Source organism: Lemur catta, chromosome 13 (genome assembly GCF_020740605.2).
Source record: "Lemur catta isolate mLemCat1 chromosome 13, mLemCat1.pri, whole genome shotgun sequence".
NCBI classification, from domain to species: domain Eukaryota; kingdom Metazoa; phylum Chordata; class Mammalia; order Primates; family Lemuridae; genus Lemur; species Lemur catta.
In genome coordinates this window covers 12,920,371-12,943,394 of record NC_059140.1, presented here as the reverse complement: position 1 = coordinate 12,943,394, position 23,024 = coordinate 12,920,371, and the positions used below count along the sequence as shown (strand labels likewise).

Sequence of the window (23,024 nt, the reverse complement as noted above, 5' to 3'; positions counted from 1 at the left end):
TCCAGGACTATAATGAGTCCCTCACCCTGCCTGGTCCTGTCGGCCACTGTCACTGTGCGCTGCACACAGAGCTCCCCAAAACCCATGTTCTTCCACGTCCACTCGAAGTGTTTCCACTTAGGCCACAGATGCTCGCAACAGTCCTACTGTTTCTATTGCTTGCAAATACTTTGTGTGCACTTTTCAGCATTTATCTAACCAGCTCTTTTTTTAAACAAATGGCATCAAACTCACTTATTCTTCTATTGCTTTTTTGGAATCATGTTCTCACAAACACCTTATTATCTGGCTTCGAGGAGGATAATAGTCCAATACAATTGATTTTCAAGTCTTAAAACCATAAATCATTCAACAAAACCAGAGAGCCAACCCTTTTTGTACCAGGAAAGGAAAATTTTCTTTTACCAAAATACAGATTCCACTTTCTACCTCTCCGATGGGTATTTTGGTTTCTGAATTCCATTTCTTTTTATTTCCCTTTGCACCATATCAGACATTATTTCATTCTCCTCCATCTTTTACTTGCTTCCTTTTCTTTTACTATCACCCAACCTTGACCTCTAAAAGTCTCCCCTCCACTCCTGCCATTACGTCCTGCGTCAGCTGCCTTTCCTGTGTGCACTACTGTGGAACAACCAACACATTGGTCTTTGCCATCACCACCAACTTCTGCCTCTTCCTCCTTTCCATGTTTGCCCCAAATAGCTGCTCCACGTAGCGTGCAGTAAAGTGCTTTCCAGTATCCACGCTCTTCTGACTCCACATGAAGTGTTTCAAATCAGGTGCTCTCAGTAGTTCTACTGTTTTTATTGTTTCTAAATACTTCGCGTCATATGCACTTTTTGGCATTTACCTAACCAACCTTTGCTTCTATACACTAGAGCCCTCTTTTGTTACAAAGCTGTCTCCCTGTGTATCTGACATGTTTTTGCTTCTTATGACCCATACACGTTCCCCATGGAAGGTGAGGTTTTCTACAGTTTAATTCCACGCTGCATATTCCACTCCTGAAGTTTAATTCCACTCTGTGCTCTTATCTGTGATCCCTCCCACTTCCGCTCCTCCCCAGGATAGGGTGTCATTCGCCCAACTCAGATAACACTTAGGTTGCTATATTGTGAGATCATCTAAATAACTCACCTTTCCAGGAAGATTATAAGTTCCTGTAGTGTGAAAACCACATAACACATTTTTAAAGTCAGTTCCGCACATCCTGGATGTGTGCTAGACACCTCCAATCTATTCTTTTTGGGGTTCTGAGCACTACACACACCTATAGGTTATAGGAGGAAACCAACACATGCCAAATTCATAACATGCATGTCTTTTCCTACAGGAGAAAACTTCCTAGCATCCAAAATCAGCCAAACAGAAGTGTTGAAAATGATTTCCTTCAGATAGTTTCCCCAGTTTTGCTATTGTTGTTCAACTTTCTCACCTGTCCCTGTTCACATCATCCTCTTTCATTCTCCACACTCTCTTTGCACTATTATTCTCTCTTCTCTGGGCTGCCATTGAGAAAGCTGGTGCCTTCCCTCTGCGTCCGTTGCCTTGCCTAAGTCCTGACACCACCTGCCAGATGCCTCCAAAGAGTGTCTACATTGCACCTGCTGTGCCTTCTGCAAATTCTGGTCTTTGTGCATTACCTAGTTCTCTTTGATTTTCCCTTCCTGATATCCTTGTCTTTCTCTGCCTTATTAATATTTGCTGTTTCTACTGGTAATTTTCCTTTTCAATTTGGAGGTCACTTTTATTTCTAAATGATGGAAAGAACCAGATATAAAGAATCAGAATTTTTTAAAGTTAGTTTTTGAAAGAACTGAAATACTGTGTGTTAACTTGTTCAACCAGCCAGCAGCAGGCACCTCCCCACCCTGGGTTTGCTGCATGTTGATCACATCCATGCTGCACAGCACAGACAGATTTTCAGACACAACAAAAACGCACCCTTGGAGCCCATTACCCAGCCATGGTCAACCACAGATTTCATATAAAGGTCAAAAGTGAAATGCCTTTAGGAGTTCCCTCAACATCTTAAAATAAAAGTCACATTCCAAACTTCATAATTCTCATGAACACATCACAAAGTCACCATTATGCTATTGAAAATGAAAACAATTATATGCTTGTCTTACAAGAGAAAGTATTCTAAAAATGAATTGTATAGAATCTTCAAGTTCTTGCTCACAAATCATGAGTTTGCCTTGGCTTAGTCGCATTACATGGCATGGTCTGGATGTATCACACCTCCACAGACAGAGAACGATACTGCTCCTATGTCTGCAAAACCAAAGTTGGTGTGTTGGTTTTAAAAGAAAGTTATCTCTAAAAATCCTCCTTCGGGGGCCAGGCGCGGTGGCTCACGCCTGTAATCCTAGCACTCTGGGAGGCCAAGGCAGGAGGATTGCTTGAGGTCAGGAGTTTGAGACCAGCCTGAGCAAGAGTGAGACCCCTGTCTCTACTAAAAAATAAAAAGAAATTAGCTGGACAACTAAAAATATATAGAAAAAATATTAGCCAGGCATGGTGGCGCATGCCTGTAGTTCCAGCTACTCAAGAGGCTGAGGCAGTAGGATCGCTTAAGCCCAGGAGCTAGGCTGACGCCTGGGCAACAGAGCGAGACCCTGTCTCCAAATAAATAAATAAATAAATAAATAAATAAATAAATAAATAAATAAATAAATAAAAATCTTCCTTCGAAATATTCTAGTAAGCCTCTCTCATCTTGGTCCTATTCTTAGAACTTCTAACCATGTTGCTAATACACGAATATAAATTTGAAGATGAGCCTTTTATTCTTTGCTCTGATAAATATACTTTATAAAATATGCCCAAAATCTGGCTGAAGGTTTCTTTCTCTAGTGCTGTGTGTGTTCAATATATTCACTTATCTATTCAGATTGCCACGTTACACTTCCTTTGCCACAGGAGTAACCCAGCCCTTTTGGATCAGTAAAAAAGAGGGCTTTTCTTCCCACCTCAAATATGTGTCCCATTTTTGAGCCACTTGGACTTAAAAACAACTGTCCTGCTCTAAACTTTTTCAGTAAACAGAACATCCTTTGGCGAGAGACCTCAGCAACATCCTTGACACCATCAGTTGGTTGGCTTGTGTCACCACCAAACATGTGGGACACTCTCTCCAACCTCCTTCTCTGGGGATAACAGCTGGAAGAAGCAACATTGCTATGTGATGACAAGACTTCGGGAAGGGTGACCCCCATCTCCTACAGCTGGAAGTGTTGTTTCCCAAAACAAAACGTGAGAAACAGAAATAGGGAGCGATTTTTAATGTTCCAAAAAGAACTCTGTGCTCCTTGAAGGACATCTTATGACAATATTTCAAAATATGTTATAAACATTAGTTAATTCTTTAGCCCCTTGAGAATGGCCAAAGGAAAACTCAGATTTGCAGGAGGCCAAAAACAACCAGATTGTTTCAGAAATTGCAATCAAAGAAGAGTAAGTGATCACCTGCTGTAACGTAGAGATGGAAGTTTAGGAAAAAAAAAAAATAGTAGGAAGCCTAGATTTTTACCATGTGGGTTCACATGGAAACTCAATTTTATCAAAAATCTGTAAATTGAGTATTCAAGAAGACTAAGTAAGTAGTCAAGACTTGGGTAGACCCAAGTCACCTTATTCTTGATCAAAATCTCTACTTTCTGGAACAATTAGTTGCTCTCAGCCAAAGAATCTTAACAAAAGAGGAGACTCTTCTTATTCTCTCATGTTAAGGCAGTTTACCAATCTGTCAGGAATGTCATGTTCCCTCTCACATATTAGTGAACTTAATCGACCCATCCACTTCCTCTGCCCTTTGCAGAGTCAGCTCATAGTTGTGCCATTCTGCAAAAGGCCCCCAACATCTACTATTTCCTCCCCATTCCCTTGGCCACCTTCCCTGTTAGGGTCTGGATCAGTCTGTATCTGAAATACAACAGCCCCCCGTGGTGATGTTCCTGGCTGTGGCTCACCTCCCCCAGCCTGCCCAGTGTCACCCAGCTAGTCTTTCTTAAAGGTGATTTTCACCAGCATATTCCCCTGGTCACAAATCACCAGGGACTCTGGTTTCTCATGCATAAAACATTTACAATTTGACCTTCCTCCTTCTGTTGTAATTCCTCACCACACTGAAGACACAGTACAATACTAACGATGACATTATGATCTTGGAGTCAGACAGACCTGAGTTTGAATACTAGCTGAAAAAATCCTTGAGATTCTGTTTTCTCATCAATAAAAAGGGAATAAGACTGCCCGCCTGACTCTGTTACCGCATAGACTGTAGGATACAGATGTGGAGTATATGGCATAAAACTGCAAGTTGATAGTGACCTTGACAGCCCTGCTTTCCCACATATGCCATGCAATCCAGCCTGTTCACCTGTGTCACCTTAACTCCATCTTCATTCCTACTGGGCTTCTTGGGCATGGCTGCCCCCGTCCAAGTCACCCCATCCTCACTTCCAAGGCAAATCCTTTAGATTAGCAATGGCAATCAGGTTTCAACTCAAGTGTCGACTCCTACCCATCAAAGGTAGCTGCCAGGAGCTCTGAATTAGGAGAATTTTGAGGCCCTGCCAAGGTCATTGAGCAGAGTGTTCTCAGGTAACTGCAGGTCCCACTCCCTGGGCACAGGTTCTCCAAGCACGGGGTCTATGCCACGACTTGGTGGCACCTAAATGGTCTACCTGCCAAGAGCAAGACCCGCTACAACTACTTGTGCTCCTGACCTGTCTTTGGGCACCTGTGTTGGCTTCCAGGGACCGAAAGCTCTTTGTCTAAGCATTCACAAGTTTTTTGCCAAAAAATCCATCTGGGAGTGTGGTCTTGGTGCATGTTTAGTTCACTGATATGTCATTTCTGGAATCAGTTTTGTTTTATTTTAACAATCAGGAGATTGCCCATCTCCAGCCGTCCCACACCTCTCAACGTTTCAAACCAGAGGAGAGACAATGATCCAGTCACTTCTAGCCCACTCAGCTCCAGGAATAAGGATTTGAACCAGTTTTAAGTGTTAAATGGTATCTTTCTCTCTCTTCACCTTGCTTATGATTTAGTTCTTTTCTTTTTCACCATATTTAATCTACTGTTTTCAGTTTGAAGGGGATGTTCTTTTTCATGGGAAAGACAGAGGCTGCAGAGTAATTACATGATTCTTTACGTTATCAAATAATATGTTCAGAGAAGATGAGTTATCAACCAGATTTCAGGGAGACAGACTAGAGAAAATAAAGAATGGTACAGACCAGCAGATTTTACATCAGCAGCTAGTTTTTAAATCATACATTTGTTTTTGATATCTAATAGAAATCAAAGACAAAAGTGAAGTGTGTTCACGTTGATCCTGTAGAGAGATAAGAACGTGAACTGCTCCCGAGCCATCATGTAAACTCAAGAACCAGCAGGAAAGACACAAGCGGAAGAGCTAGGGTGTCTGGGCACCCCACAGGCACACACGCACTCTCCCACACACACGTGCACCTGCCCATACACACGCACATGGGCAGATGCATTCATACACTCCCTCATGCACGTGCACACACAGGCATGTACATACAGGCCACACGTACACACTCACAATCATGCACACACCCACATGCACATTCACACACATGTAGAAGCTCCCCTCAAACACTGCCTGCCATCTGTGAGTTCACCTGGGGACACCATGCACATGACCAATATACTGAGCCAGGACTCGCTCTAGCTTAGAGTAGCCTTGGAGAGCAGCACTTGGTGGCATTTGCAGGGCTGCCTCTCACAGACCTGAAGGTTCTTGTCACTGCAGTTGGCTGGCAGAGTCATCACGTGTTGGTAGGATGGGCAGTGCAGTTGGAAAGGCTCTCTTTCCCCAGGGCTGCCATAGAGGATGGAGCATACCTGGGGACCACGTAGGTGGGGATTGAAACGCAGCCTTCAGGGCCATATCTGCCCAGGGGAGCACCTCCCACAGTCTTCTGAAGCACCTCTCAGACTCAAGCAGGAAGCAGAGTTCTAGAAACTTGTCCTGCCTAATTGCCTCTCCCACTTGCACATGGGCACCAGAGGTGTCCCCAAGTCCGAGGGAGAAGGGTGCAGAGGGCCCGATGCCTGTGGTCTCTGCAGACTTTGGAGCTCATCCTCGCATCTGTCTGTCCAGCTGCCGCAGCCAGGTGCACACACAGAGCTCCAGATTTCAAGCCTGGATGTGATACGCTCACCCCCGGTATAATCATCTGAAAAGAGGTGGCTGAATTTCACTTGTCCCCTCCTTAGAGGTTCTCAGGATCTCTCTGATTTAAACATCTGCCACAAGCAAAGCTAAGACGGGAGGAAAGCCCAAAATTCAGAATTTGGTAATCCACAAGCCACAAACACGTCTCTGACATCTGACTACTGCCATCCCTGCAGCTTCCAAATTATACTTACTGATTTTGGGGCTAGGGGCATAAACCTGAAATCAACAAGTCAGATTTGGAGGCCGCAGAGGTCTTTTCGTTTACTGTCGTGAAAAGTCAGCATGATGTACTAATATTAGCCTCCAGTCCCTAAGGGACTAGAAAAGGGAATAGAAGAATCTAAGTTACACCCTTGGAGAATGTAGAAGTAGAAAGCCATCTTTCTTACCAATTTCTTTGTGTAAAATACATGGGAGGGTGGCACAGTATTAATGAATACAAACTTCCTAACACAGGTCCAGCCAGATTTTGCTGGGATCTAATTCGGCAGGGAGGGATCAAACAAATATTCTCCATAGCTGTTTTTCTCTGTAAAAGGCCTTTTTAAGGAACAGAAATACAGCTCCACCCTCCCCTTGGTATGAAAAGGGCCGTGCATGGGCTGGTCAGTGTATCCACTGAATCAGGGCAGTAAGGCAAGTGCCAAGGAGACCACCGTGCCCTGAACATCCGGGAAGAAAACACGACCCCTTGGCTGTAGCTCATACTTGCTGTCCACTTGTTCTCCTAGAAACCATGCTGTCCTTGCCCTCAGGGAAAGGGCTGGGTCACAGTGATCCCATTAGAAGGAAACAGGCCTTTGCTAAGCTACTGTGACTGTCAATTATATGTGTCAATTTGACCAGGCCAAGGGATGCCCAGATATCTGGTTAAATGTCCCTTCTGGGTGTGTCTTTGAGGGTGTTTCTGAGTAAAGCAGATGCCCTCCCCAGTGTGGGCTGGTCTCATCCATCCACTGAGAGCCTGAATGAAACCAAAAGGTGGAGGAAGGTTGAGTTAACTCTCCCGGAGAGTTGAGCTGGGAAATTGGTCTTCTCTGCCCCTCAGAGCTGCGGGCTCTCAGGCCTTCAGACTCAGACTGGATCCACACCACTGGCTCTCTGGCCCTCGGGCCTTCCAAGCACACCTTCGGCTTTCCTGGGTCTCCAGCTTGCAGAGGGCAGATGGTGGGACTTGGCAGCCTCCATAAACATTTTAGCCAATTCCTTACAAAAAATGTCTTTATATGTGCTTGCGTGTGTGCTCGTGTATGTGTGTGTATGTGTGTGTTCAGTTTCTCTGAGAACTCTGACCAACAAAGCTGTCACTGGGTGACCACATCCTCTGTCCCAAGCCTTGTACTAGACTCTCTGTGAATGGCGCCCAACTTAAATTTTGCCCCAGACTCTTCTAGCACAGAGAGCAAAGGTGCTAACATAGACCCCCTGGCACGAGTGAGAGAGAAGTCTGGAGGGGTTTGGAAGGAGGGCAAGCCCCAGAGACAGGAATGACCTGTGGAAAAGCAGCCGTGGAGAGGGGAGGGTGACCAGGCTGAGCGCAGCATTGGCTCAGAGGCTCCGACAACACAGACAGGAAAAGCCGAAGCCAGTTACACCTCCTTCGCTTGACACTGGAGGAGAAATGGGGTCGTGGGGCCAAGACCATGCAGACAACCACCCAGTTCCTTCCCATGAGGGAGTCTGGTTACCCTGAAGCTCCCAGGGGAGGCTGCAGGGCAGACCAGGAGGGCTGGAGACCAAGAGGAGAAGTGACCATGGCAGGAAGGGTGGGACGTCGGGGCCAGGCCTGTGCAAAGGGTCCTCGCCAAGGATGAGAATGGGGGAGGTGGGGGGGCGGGAGAGAGGCAGAGGCAGGTTATTCCAGGAAGTCCACCTGGGGAAAGGAAGAACAGTCCCCAGAAAATGGGGCTGTGGCCATAAGACGGTCAGCTGGGGTACAGAGCAGATGCCCAGAGGAACAGATGGAAGCCGGGTCATCCCAGTGGGGCACTGTGGTTGGCTGAGGCTCTGTTCCCAAGTCCCAACAGTGACTAAGCCCCAGGCCACAGCTCATGGACATACTGGCCTGCCTGTGCTCCAACAGAAGAGCGGAGAGGCAGCTGGCCTGGCGCGGATGCCCGGACTCAGGCGAGGACACCCCCAAGTCCACACAGTAAAGAGTGAGCGAGCGCTTGCGACTGTCTCAGCTGCTTGGCACCTCTACTCTGCACAGAGAGAGTTAAACAGAATTTGTTTCATTCTACAATATTAGTTCAAAGCTCTCCTTCGAAACAAGTTTGGAAACAACACAAAACTCCAGAAAATTCAGGAGTGGCGTTTGGAAAAATGAAGGCTGAGGGTGGAGAGAGGCTGAGGTGCTGCATGTCTTGTATCTTTCTTCATGCAGAGGCCACCCACCTAGGAAGAAGAGGAGAGGGAGCGCCGGGCAGCCCCCGGTGTAAACAGAAGGGCTGCAAGGCCAATGAATAAGGCAATGGACATAATGGGGTGTACTCCTCTTCCTACTGCACGTCTTGTTTCTGTCTGGCCATTCAACCATAGTAACAGAATTCCTTTAGGCTCTCGTGCCATCTCAGCTGCAAGCCATACAGCCTGTGGTCCCCACCCCAAAGCCCAAGGCCAGCCACGCCAGACACCTAGTCTAAATTGTCGCGTGCAGCTGCAAATCTACATGCCCCTGCTCCATGTCTACAAAGGACGCAGTCCTATTTAGACCTTATCTTTGTGAAGTGCCCAGTTTCCTCTCCAAATAAGAAACCATCACCGGGGCCAGAGCTTGGTTTTTTCCCCTGGAACATAGAACAAAATGAGGAGAGCTTACATTTTGAGTTCTTATTGTATTCACTGAACTCTTCTCCAGAGGCCAAAGGGCTGGGCACCATGAACTGTCACTAGAGCAGAAAGCTCACCCTGCTGTGATACCAGCAACGAAGCCTGTACATCCTTGAGCAGCGTGTGCCAGGATGGCCTTGCACAGGGACCGTTGGCTGGGAGCTCAAGGAAGTGAAGCTGAAAACCAAACACGCTTCCGAGCTATTTACAAATAGGAAGTACATATAGAACACAACACAGGTGCTTCCAAGAGAACAGTTTCCTTTAAGGGACTAATGTAGGAGCTGCAACACCTACAACACAGGAAGTGCAAACTATTTCCATACTTGGAAAAGAGCAGCTAAGAACTCAAGAAGCCCGCCTGCAGCCTCGAATTGTTAGGAGACTGAAAACTCATGTTTGCTCATGCTGGTGAAATAGGAAAACGTGTACGAGTCCTGCCGCCACTCTTAGACAAGTGCAAGGTTCAAGAGATGAGCAAGATTTTATCTCTTGCAACCAAAATCTGTCTGATTAAGGATTAGCTAAGCACAAGGTAGAGCAACCAACACAACTGTTCCCACTTCGCTATGTCAATTTAATGTGGGTATTTTCTTTGCACAGATAAAATTTAAAAATCACGAAAGTGTGAATGTCATTTGAAAGAAAATAATGAGCATTAATTAACTTTGACAATCTGAGCATAACAGACTGGTTTTCCATTCTTGTCTCTTCCATGTCCTCGTGTAAAATCCTGGACAGGTTAGTGACATGCCTCAAGGCTGGGAACCATCTATCTATAAATGATGAACACAAGGGGCCTAGACCTTCAGTGGAGAGGACTGGGAGGTCTAAGGGCAGTGGGCGCTCGAGGACAGCATTGGCCTCAATTCCAAGTATCTTCACGTTGGCCAGTGCTGGATTTCTAACTTACAATGGATGGAAGAGGGGTTTCTGGTCTCAACAAACCAGGGCGGAACAGCCCCCATCTAAGCCCAGAAGCGAAGGGTGGGGGGCCCAGCTCCAGCTCTGTTACGTGCCAGGCCGGTGCCCGTCACCTGCCCAGGCCAGGAAGATGCGCTTCCCACCGCAATGCTTCTGTTCTCCGGCATCTGTGGGCCCCTCACCAGCTCACAACCGACGACTTCCTCTGCGGGGACAGGGTCCCGCACCTCTACCATCCTGCTACTTTCCTGGTCCACGTTTTCATGAAGCTCTTTGAGCGTCTTGTGTTCACCAACATCTTAGTCTGTCATCAGTGTTTCTTCACCAAAGACAACAGCGGATATTGCAAATGAGTGGCACTGCGGTTAAACTGTGTATTGAATACATAAAGATTTCAATCCACGTCAGATGCTGTGTTGCAAGTTATGTTTAACTGTGTTTCAGTGGAAGTACAAAATTGCACAGAGAAGCCACCTTCAGGGGCTAGATACTAATGGCTCAGGCTCCTGCTTTGTGGAAAACTCAAAAAGTAAAGGAGCATGAGATGCCACAGGCTGCGACTTGCAGGGCAGACTCCAGGGACCACCACTTCTGCCTCGGCTCCCAATTGAACTGTGTTCTGCCTGCAGTGGGCAGCATAGGCTGATGCCAGGGCAGGGACCATCAGCACTTCATTTCCACACCCTCATGGGCAGTAGCAGGGGCTCCTCTTGAAGAGAGGCGTGTAAGGGAAGGGACTGGCTACAGGGAGCCGCTGCTGGGCGCAACACACCCGCAGTGGTTGGCTCCTTTCAAAGGCGACTCTCACCTGTTCCACGTTCAGTGATTTGGACATGCTGCTGTGTAGGTTTTGTGATTTTTTTCCCCACTTCGTTAGAGTCTAGTAGAATGCATTTTATTTTTTATTTTTTTTGGAGACAGAGTCTCACTCTGTTGCCCAGGCTAGGGTGCCGTGGGGTCAGCCTCGCTCACAGCAACCTCAAACTCCCGGGCTTAAGCAATCCTCCTGCCTCAGCCTCCCGAGTAGCTGGGACTACAGGCATTCGCCACCATGCCCAGCTAATTTTTTCTATATATATTTTTAGTTGTCCAGATAATTTCTTTCTATTTTTAAGTAGAGACGGGGTCTCACTCTTGCTCAGGCTGGTCTCAAACTCCTGACCTCAAGCAATCCTCCCGCCTCGGCTTCTCAGAGTGCTAAGATTACAGGCGTGAGCCACCGTGCCCGGCCAGGCATTTTAAAGTTTATGTTTTGGGTCTGACAATAGGTGTGACTACATCTACCCACACGTGCACCTGTGAGCCCCATGTAAGCTAATAGCTCTCACCCCAGCTCCTCAGAGGAAACACAATCTGGGTAGCATTCATTGTTGTATCATTAAAATGTCAGTGTACTGTTTAAATGTTTTGTCCAAGGCACAATTTCTTTGATGATTTACCCTCTTAATCAGAACATCTAAACGGCCCACAGCTTACACTACACTGTTTCCCTTAAAAGGCAACGTAAGCCAGGGCATTCCTTTCCTTCCTTCCCCCTGGACTCTGGCTTCACTCCTGTGTTCACCCCCACTACCAAAGGCACCCAAAGCCCAAAGCCCACCCTGCGGGCCCCCTGCAGTGCTCACAGCCCACGCACTCCCTTCTGCAGTCCCCTCTGGCTCATTGACCCCGTCCACACCCCAAATCCTCCTCTCCCCTGCTGTGTTCCATCAGCACTCCCTCTCCACTCCACTGTTTCTTGCTGTCATCTTCAGGTTCATCCTGCCAGTGACCTTGGGCACAGTGCCAGTCTCCCTTGCTAGGTAGGACTGGCCAGTGAACTATGGCAGGCAATCCCCATGCAGAGGCGGAAGGGTGGCCGAGCTCCTCACAGGAGCAGGTCCCTGTGCACCTGGACAGGCACAGAGCTGGTAACATGGTGGGAGGGGATTGCCCTGGGCTGTGCCCGGCTGGAGCAGGCACACAGAGACCTTGGCACCACCCTGGCCCCTCTGCTGCGGACAATTGCTGGCTCTCACCTACCCTGTCCCAGCACACTGGAGGCTTCCCTTTCCTGACTTTAAGCCGTGTCTCAGACCCACTGCCTAGGACAAGTTCCCTGGGGCCAAGTAGCTCGACGAGTTACAATCCACTTGTCTCTTTACGAGTTACAATCCACTTGTCTCTTTGGCCATCTTTACATTTTACACCAAATCCTTCCAAAAGCTCGATTCTGTCTTTTCCTTTCCTCAGTGTCTCTCAGCATCTGAGCACTTGCTGTATGCTTCTAAGACTGGGTGGGAACAGGTGGGGAGTCTCAGCCATGCCATCTCCTCGGTGGGCTGTCCACGGAACCCACCCTCCATGTGAGGGCACCGCTGGGAGTGCCCGGGAGCACCAGCCTCCAGCAAATGTGCAGAGCAGGGAACCGACCGCCTGCCACCGCCCACTGCACCTCTCCGTAAAGACACTCTCCATTTGTGTTTGTGGAAACATTTCTCCTATTACCAGACAGCGTCTTTGGTGGCTTCTTCCTCTCTACTTTCCCACTTCAAAGCTCTGAACTGGGTTCTTTAAGTAATGGTAACTACCAGGTTCTGCCAGCTGCAGAGGAATGAATTCTAGCTGCATCTCCAAATTTAAATTTTCTAGTGTAGCCTTAGCAACCAATTAGTCACTCAACAGACACTTATTGAACATAGATTCTACACAAGGATGTTCAGACACTGTGCTGGACGCTGCAGGGGCGTGGAGAACGACATTGCAATCCAGCTGAGAAGATGGGGCTTGCACACACGCAAAGGCATCAAGAGGGGAAAATGACAAACATTCCATCTACACAAAAAGATTGATGCTTGCCAAGACTATCTTCCTTGACCGACTTTCCCACCACCCTCAGAAGTGCCTGCATCCTGCCTGCAGCTGAGAGCCAACGCTTCGAGCCATTGCCAAATTTAGCTGTATTCCTATCCACTGCCAAATGCAGGGGCTTCTTCCTTGGTAAATCTTTTTCAACAGATCTTCCTACAAAAATCTGCTACCAAATCCCTCCAGACCAATGTTCTGTGGCATACATCTCATTGAGAAGGTGATAAAAGTTCCAGGCATTGCCTCCTTAAAAACGAACGCCCTTGTGCACAGACTCGTAAAAATTTGTATATGTCAAGGGGTTCATGGACCCCCCAAAAAGAGGCCATGCTGTGGTCTAGACTATAGTTTCTTGATCTCAACCTTTTATATCTATTAATTTGGGGATGGGTACTCCAAACCACCTTTCGACCTTAATTTATTTTAATCATGAAAGACAGGGATGAAATGTCAGGAAGACCTCGCCTGGAAGTTGGTTTGATCCTTCTCCTGTCCCCCTGGGTGCCCTCCATGCAGTTTTCTCACCCAGGGCTCCAAGACCCGGGCCTCAGCAGTTCCACCTGCACGACCCCTGGGTGTGGAAGAGGGACAGGAACTCAGGTGATTACTGGCACGCAGGCAGGATCGGTGGACCATCAAGACAGTTACCTCTGTGTAGGATCCGGACAAACCCGACATGTCCAGGGTTATCACCAGCATGCAAAAAGGTAGCAGCTGGGCAATTTATGTCACTTAATAGCTAAAGATGTTATTCCTCATACTCATAGGTAGACTCTGGGACAGTGGAGAAAGAAATCAGTTGTTATTAAAAAAAAAACAAACAAAAACACTCAATTCCAACCTAGACCATTTTCCCAAAACATCCGCTGAAAGTATCTGCAGTTGCTCTCCTTCAGCTAATGACAAATGCTGAATTCCATCTGAGGTCACCTTGCAGGAAACTTTCATCCATCACCCCACTACCGCAGTGGGGGATGGGGGCTTGACCCACCCACACAAATTAGCAAAGTCCCAAAGCTTAAAAGACCAAAGGTGTGTAAAACTGTTACATCTGAAGAACTTCAGGCTGCGAAAGCCAGTGACTCTCACAAGTGCCATCGCTCTAACTGTGAGAAGAGTAGGTAAAAGGCTGTACAAGCTAGCGGCTGTTGCATCTACTTGGAAGACTAATAATAATGAGAAACTCACCCTAACTATTTTGCTTTTCCAAGCACAGCTTTCAAGTAAGTACTGCAGTCGCTCCAATGACACAGGTACATCCCATAAAGAAGTAGAATAACTTGTGTCAAAAGTGTGGCATTGTCTTAAGAAGAGAATTGCCAATTAAGGAATCAAATCAAGGATCATTTCTGCCATTATTTCTCACCAAAAAGACTCTGTAACATAGCACATTTCATCAGAGATTTTTACATATCTTTCCCCTTATTAAAAGCTTTCCACAGTTTCAGGATAAGGTGGGACATGGAGTGCCAATTATCCAGGACAATTTGCCAACAACTTTGACCTGCATTTTCTTTTTTAAGCCACTGAGCAATTTCGACAGCAACTCGTCTTCATGTTTCTGATTTAGTCATCCCTAACTCACAAATGAGATTTCTTTTGCCCAGATAACCTGGGAAATCCTGGTCCTTGGAACAAGACTCCAGTTTTGACTTGCCGAAAAGGGGTCAAGTGCTAATTGTGACCAGAACCGCTCCAGGTGCAAATGAGTGTTCAGCTGTGGGAATCCAGCTCAAAATTCCTCAGTGCTGTAGTACCAAGATTGCGACAGTCTGTCCCAGGGGTGCGGGTCCATGGCCAGTGCAGCATGGCGGCTGTGTCTGGAGAGTGGAGGTGGGGCAGAGGTCTTGGGGTGTGTCCTGCTGATTACAAAAGCACTTCCTCACTCTGCCTCCTCACTCTCCCTCCTCACACAGGGTCCTGCCAACATGGCCAAAGAGCATCGCAATTTTAAGGCAAAGGACAATATTCTTGCACCATTATTATTGTGACACACATCATCCTCACCGAAACGCCTGGAAGTCACGCACACTGGAGAAACACATTTGCTTTCCACAGCCTCCCTCCCATCCTACATCTGGTATTTCCACATGTGATACCTTCACCCACCCTAAGTCCAAGTGGTGCTTCCCAGGGCTACCTCTGCCTAATTCCCAGGGCAGAGAGGAGAACCAAGCCAACTCATATAACTCATTTCCCACTCTCGAGATATGGGGCTGTTCAGAAAGTATCCAGCCATGTAATACCATTTTCCATATATTAACAGTGGCTGGATACTTTATGGACAGCCATCATATTTCAAAATTCCTAAAAACAGAATAATTCTGAATGTTTGTGAGTCTCACAAATGTACTTTAGAGACACAAAGTAGATACTATTTCCTGCAAAGGACTCCAGTTATCTACCTTGGAGTCACAACTCTTTTAATGACGCCAATTTCTGAGGCTGAGCCACCCCTAAAATAGTGGAGGGATGTCTTTTTAAATAATTTCTAGTTCAATATGATAATTTGTTTGTATTAATTCTATAGCTAATCGCTGAGGGCAGCAATTCTTTTCTGTTTGTCGCCATGCCTAGAACGGTGCCTGGGACATAGTGGGTGTGCAATGAATATTTATTCCATGGATAAATGAATACTACTTCCTATATGAATGAGACATATGCATGGTATACATATTTATATATGTGTGCATATGATTATACATAAAATTTCATCTATGAGGTCTGATGACAGCTATGTTCATTGAACACACTTAATATACAAAAGCCATAATGTCCTGTAAATACTAATTTCAATCTAAAAATGTACAAATCAGACTCATTTTCCTAAGACACGTACAGACCTTTGCAGAAAGACTCTTTATCAAGTTGCCTGTGACTAGCCCATTTTTAGGCTTTTTAACAGATAAATACCCTTAATCTGTCAGTTTGTTTAGATTTTCCTCTTAGGCTCTCCCACTAAATGGCTTTTCTGACTTCACCCTCAGCTGAATTCTAAAATGGATCTAGGCTGCAAATGTGTACAAGCCTGGAAGCCCCACCCCTGGAGCCCCACAGAGAAGACATGCAGCCCCCGGTGTCAGGCAAATTCTTTGGGGACTGCGCCCACCGCCACGCCCACGCCAAAGCTGCGCTGAGCTCCAGCACTGACTTCCACGCTGCACCTTCTCACTGGACCACCGAGGTCAGGGAGAAAGGTCTCCAAAGGGATTCCCATTTTCACAAGGTCCTGTGAAACTACGACCTTTCCCCATTAATGGTGATGCTACCATTTCCTGCATAAAATCACTGCAATGTGTCTCATTTCCATTTGCTTTTACTAATTTTATTCTTGTCATGCTTCAAAAGCCCAGTTTTCTATCATGGAATACTTCAGGGGCAGAACTGTGCCCTAAAAAATTATGCAATAAAAACATATTTAATCGTTCGAATACCACTATAATCCCAATATTTTGTAGATTATCCAAGAAGCTTACCTCATTTTAAAGAGTAAAGTACCAGTAAAGAAAGATATTTTTCAGCTTTCATAGTTTTATTTACATATGAATATCTAAAATAATAAAATCAATAATAAAATCTAACATCTATTGAACTCTTATCTGAAGATATAGAGAGGAAAAAGTTTTTTATCTGTTCTCGCAACAAGCTTCTGACACCAGATGTGTGGGTGGTTTCCCCACACATCAAGCAGGCAATTCTTCCAGATACCAGCTGGGTTTCCCTCAATTCAACTCTGACTCAATCTACCTGGAGATGGCATCAGATCCCACAGTCAGAGGGCTCAGTCCCACAAAACAGCCCCCAGTGCAGACCCAACTACACCTATTTTTCTGCCCATGGGCTATAAATTGGGGTCTCTATAACCCCCTCCTTGGGTTTTGTTATTTTGCTAGGAAGGCTCACAGAACTCGGAGCCACTATGTTTCCTGGTTTACTATAAAGCGTATTATTATTATACAAAGGATACAGATGGATGCCTAGGGAGAGTTACAGGGGAGGGGCACGGAGCCACCATGCCCTGTCTGGGAGTGCCACGCTATCTGGAAGCTCCCAGACCCCAGTCTTTTGAGGTTTTTACGGATGTGTCATTATGTAGTCATGAATGATTAAATCAGTGGTCATGGGTGATCAGCTTAACCTTCAGCCCTTCTCCCCTTCCCTGGAGGTTGGGGGTGGGGCCGAAAGTCTCAACTCTCTAATCCTGCCTTGGTCTTTCTGGTGACCAGCCCAGCCCCTAGTCAACTCATTAGCACACAAAAGACACTTATCACTTTGGAGATTCCAAGGATTTTAGGAGTTGCATGCCAGTAAACTAGAAGAAGACCAACTCTATTTCACAATATCAAATCTTAAGATATGGCAGTCACTGGTGTGCTTTAGGTGCATTATCGCACGTGTACTATCTTCACAATAATCCCATAAAAGAATATATTATTATCCCTAATTTACAGATGAGAAAACTGAGGCACAGACTGGTTAAGAGGAGTGCCCAAGGTCAAACAGCTAGTTGCTGGTAAATCAAGCATTCATCTCATCTCATATGGCTCCAGAGTTTGCAATTGTATGATGCTCTTCCTAGAGTTTCAGAAACGAAGTGAAAAGTTTTTGGGGCCAAAAGAGAACAGTGCAAGTGTTAATTTTTTAATATAACATCTATCATACTATTATTAAAATTATTCCTACTTTAACTTGGGCCTGTATCAGAATAAAAAGTATAAGAACAATTCTAACCACTTGCATATTTTCCAACCCAGAATGAGTGCCCAACACATACTTATTGAACAGATTTTAAATGTCAGAAGCGAGATACTGACCTATCAATCTACGACTTTGTGTTTATGTGAATTCTTAGCCGTATTTGTTTTATTTTCACTCATATAAAAAAATAGGCCTTTGGTTACAAATTTGGCTTCCAGCCTAAAACAATGCCCAAAGTTATGAATGTTTTAAATGAATGATCTAGTCAAGATAAAAACCAATTATCTCATAATATATTAATGGATGATAACCTCCATGAAAGAAGAGAAAATATCTATGGTCAACAAGAAACAATTAAAAAGTATTAATTATAGAATTTTTAAAGAAAGTTTTAAAAGCCTGAATTCCAGAATAAAGAAAAACAATGTTATTATTTTCAAGATTTGGGAAAACAAAATCTAATTATTATCAAGGCACCCAATGGCTATTTGGTCAGACTGGCTTTAACAATGGATAAAAATCATCTGGCGTTAGCATAATGTTCACAGTCAAAAAAATGTTTGCTAAAGATAAGCTACCAATGTGATAAGTCAGGAAGACAGCTGCAGCATACCCTGCACGATGGGAACTGTGTCACCCCCAGATCTTTAGGAGATAGTATTGATTCTGGACCAGGTTTGTGTATTTATCCAAAATAAATCTGATCCAGGAGCTAAACTAACCATCCTGGGGATGGTATTTTTTCCCATCACTGACCCATTTTCCTGCTTTGGCAAGTTTATCTTCATTTTATAGGCCATTTCCTGACCAAAATTTAGGAGTTATTTTAAACCACTAACCTCAAATGGCCTTTAATCTCCAGGAAATGGGTTTGGTGGTAAGAGATATAAAACAGAAATTCCTCAGCAGCAAGTGGCCGAAGCCTCAGGAAACGAGTGGGGGGTGGGAGCCTTCTCACCTGGGGGTCCAGCACCAAGAGCCCCACCAGGCTCTGCCCATCCTCAACAGGTGCGTGGCTGGAAGTCTAGCCACTAAAGATGGCAAAACTCTGCCTTCAAGTAATAGTACATCAGTCGGGAGAAACCTCGTGTCCCAACTCCAGAAGAGCAGAGGGCCAGCGAGGGCCAGGCCCTGCTCTGGCATCAGTTGCACTCACTTCCCGCCAGCCAAGCCCTCTGCAAGTTAATCCATGAGCGTCCACTTCCTGACAGGCCACATGCACGCTCAGGACCTCCTCCCTCCCCTCCACCCATCTGACCTTCCCAACTGCCCCACACAGCTGGAGCTGGAATTGTCGCAGTAACAGCAACCAACAAGAGAAAAAGACAATGCAAACCGCCAGGGCCATTTTACATGCAACTGTGCAGCTTCGATTTGAGTGCAAACTTAAATGTCCCAGCATGGCATGTCTGCATCCACCTCATAAAAGGAAGGGAATGGACACATCTGTGTTCTCTGGACCCACAGCATCAGCCTCTCCTGTCAGAAATACAGATTCTCAGGTGCACCCCACACATCCAGGATCAGAAACTCTGGGGGGTGTTTTATCGAGCTGATGTGAGCTCACGTTTGACAACTACTGGTAGGGGTGATCCTCATGGGGTCCCCTCCAGCCCCAAGAAGCCCTGCGGATATCATTGCTTTGCTGTTAATCCTCCAAATTGGCCTTTAATTGAACAAACAGATCAGTGCCTGGCAAAAAGAGAGCACATTCGCTCATTTAATCCTCGTGAGTGTTCTCTGCGTGAAGCGCCATTGTCATCCGGGCTTTGCAGATGAGAAAGACCAGGACCCCTATGCTTACCTGTGACACCTGCCACCTCCTGTAGAGCATGTGTGATCCTGGACTATCTCCTCTCTAGGTATGTTTGAAATATTGCAATTGTCTTTCCAAAAACTGGTGTGTTATGTCTGACCCTTTAATGCCAGCTTCTTAGAGAAACAGACTTTGCTTTTGCCAGGGTCCTTCAGTCTGGTTGTAGCAAATATGTTGCTCACAACTCCATAATTCTGTGGCATTAAAATGTTATTGTGTTCTTTAAAATATTCTAAAATACAACTAAAAAAATTAAAGCTAATTAGGAAAAAGAGTTGCTTTGTATTTAAAAATGAAAATTTAAAGCTGATGCTCTTGATGATATTAAAAAAATGTTCCTGTGCTCAAAAATAAGTCATTGGTTACATAAAAGGGTAATTGTGGACTTTAAAATAAATTTTGATCTCTATATTATAAAAGTAACATATGTAAAAATCAAGTATTATTAGAGAAGTAGTATCCAAATCATCCACTGATTAGATTAGATGTTAATATTATATCTTTAATAGAAATTAAGGAAAAATGCCAAAATAGTTATCATTGGGTTTATCTGTAACACACTGAAACAGGAAACAAATACTGACCTGATACCTTCAAAAATGCCCCGTGCACTAAATATGAGTGTTAGGTAAGATTTGTCTTTCAGGAATGAAGACACACATTGGTAATTGTCATTATCTTCTGAATCTTCATCTCTAGGTGTGGGAATGGCTGCTGGGAAAAGTTTGTGGAAATAGCTTTTGAAACAGAGCTATAACTAGGAAACACTGCGTTTTGTTTTTCATAAAGGAATATCTTAATTTTCTGAAGCAGAAACTTAATAAAAATTTTAAACCATTTTAATTGTCAAATGCAAGAATACTGTGTTTCCAGATATTCTGCTGAGTTGGACAATGTTCATTTAAGTCAGCTACACTCTCCATGAGTGAATATACAAATGGCTTCCCCAACTGTCAGTGTATTTGGTGAAATGGGAATATGGCAACTGACATCAAATTGGATGTTTCCAATTCATAGGCAGCATCTCTTGCTGTGGCCACTGTTGAAAGAAAAGGCCATGGTACACCAAGATACGTATTTGGTAATAAACATCAGTATATTCCCAACAGCAATTCTGAACAAAATATTCATTCCAAGAGCCACAGAAGATGAGGAAGTTAGATCATTCTCCTTCATCAAGTAAGAGATGTGACCAGCAGATGCACAGAAGCCCAAATGGCCTGGAAAATATTACTTGAATATCTGATTCGGACACTTGGCATTTGTCTTTTACCTAACCACAAATCAAGTGAGCTTTAAAACTCAGATAAAATAAAATGTTTTTATGGTGTGCAGATTAAAAACCAAATCTAGCAAAGCTTCTACAAAGAGTATTACTAAACCACGGAATAAACTATTTACATAAAAAGTTCAGCATTGTATATATTTCCAAGTCATGTTTAGTCTGTGGTGGAATATCTACTCCAAATTCCAATTTAAGGGGAAACACCTTCGTTTGGCATTATTGTCCTTTGTGTTCTCTAATAATAACAGGGCTGGTGGTGTGAGGTGCCAGGCAGCTCCCACAAGAACTCTGCAGGGCATCCTGAGCCCATGGCAGCCAGAAACTTTAGAACCAATTACCAGTAATTAATTCACGATTTCCTCCTGTGCGTCAGGCACTCTCCCAGACATAGCGGGGGTGTTTTAAAAAGAAGATATGTCTTCAAGCATCTTATAATTGACAGGGTTGCTGAAACCAGCACACACGAGACAATGCAATGCCAAGCAATCACAACCAGCATGTCTTTGAGTGCCGACTTCATGTGCACAACCTGACTGTGCAACTTGAAGGTTCCCCTAGACACTGTCATTATCTTCATTTTATGTATTAGGAAGCCGAGGCTCAAAGAGATTACACTGCTACCGAGTGGCAGAACAAGAACTGAAATTTAGGTTGGATTTTTTTTTTATGCAGATAGATACTTGACACTATTCTAAACAGAACTCTGATTTTAGAGGAGATTGCATGGAAAAGGTGCAAGCTGAGAGCTGCTTTTAAGAGATTCTGGAGAATGACAGCAAGCAAAGGGAAGGATAGAAGATGCTGCAGGTGAGAGAGCAGGAAGAACTAAAGTGGCTTCTGGGAATAGAGACTGGTCCTTCCTGACATTTCCAAGGCTGTGTGTCGAGGAGCAGTGAGGAACAAGGCCAGATAAATTTGAGTGAGCCATGTCATGAGGGGTACACAAAGCCATGTCAAAGCGATGGGAGCCCTTGGGTAGACACCAGTGGCCATCAGAAGATCCTGAGCAGAGCAAGTGTGTGGCTGCAAAGGAGGTATCTGAAAACAATGAGCCCCCCAAGGTGCAGAGAACAAGGAATGAGAGGAGGGTGGGTGGGGAAGGTGGTTTTTGTGGTCATCCTGGCACAAGGCCAGGAGACCTGGAGGTGGGGTCAGAACCATGGGAAGAGAAAGCTGAGGGTGCTTCTGGGAAATAGGGGGAAAGAAGTGGGAGACCTGTGACTGGGCAGACATGGAGGTTAAAAGGGAGGGAAGGGGAGCCCTGGAGGGGAAGTCATGGTCTCCAGGCTCCGTATGCCAACGACCGCAACGGCAGAGCTGGGAAGGCCACTGGGCCTGCATGAAAGATAAGTTCAGTTCTGAACTTATGTGCCCATTTGGAGATCCGAGCAGCACAGCCAGGGTGAGATGTCCTATCGAGTGACAAGGAGTCATGCAGCAGACGCCCCAGGTAGGGAGGGCAGAGAACAGAATGCAGAGAAGAGAGAAACCAGACACAGAAATAAAACTAGGATAGACTCACATCCCAGATTAGGGCCAGCACTACTGAGGGGAACCAGGTCACTGTGTCCCAGACTACGAAAGTATTAGCCCCAAAGTCATGCTTGCAGTGACACATGCCTCAGAAGAAACCTTACAACATGTCCTGGTTTATATCCCTCTCCATTGTATGCACAAGAATGGTAGGAATCGTCTTTTGTATTGTTCTGTAGTTGACATTTTTTAGTGGTTATTTAATAATAGCAGGAAGAACAATGCTCTAATGATATCACTTTAGGCTTCCATTGTGCTTCAGCTTATTCTATCCCCAGAACTCAGAATACCAAATCTGCTTGCGAGACATTTTAATGAGGTTAATCCTGTTTCAATGTCGGGAACAATTGTTATAACAAACATTGTATAATTCATCAAAACAAGTGTTGTGATTTACTCACTTTTTGATGCCCTCCAGGTGTCTAAAAGGATTTGTTTAGGGCATCATTTGTGGGTTCCATTTGTCTGCAGAATCTTTACCAGCTCTTAACTAAATAACTAAATTTGCTATGACCATCCTTACCAGTTCCCAGAAATCTGCCAACAGACTTGTTAATGAATAATGTGGGGTTTTGTGAATTCCCTCGTGGTTTTGCCCAAGTGAGGGTAGGTTTTCTGGGTCAGTTCCTAAAGGCACTCCTGCCTAGAGTCAGTCACCCATGCTGCAACTTTCCAAACATCCCCAGTGCACCTGCCACCTCCAAGAAAAGGGACAGGACCACATGCTGGTCTTCAGGTGGGAGCTTCATGCTGAGAGCTTCTTCTGACCACTCTTCTCCTAGGTCTTGCCCCAGTTCCTTTCTACCCTCTGAGTTCAAAGTCTAGCTACCAAGATTGTTATAATAGAAATAATGACCTCTTAGGAT

General features: G+C 45.2%; 1 protein-coding gene across 1 annotated transcript in view; it reads right to left on the bottom strand.

Annotated features, from left to right (window-relative positions):
• COL4A1 (collagen type IV alpha 1 chain) overlaps positions 1 to 23,024 on the bottom strand; it is a 147,366-nt gene that overhangs the window by 120,814 nt on the left and 3,528 nt on the right. The gene's annotated exons all lie outside the window — the stretch shown is intronic.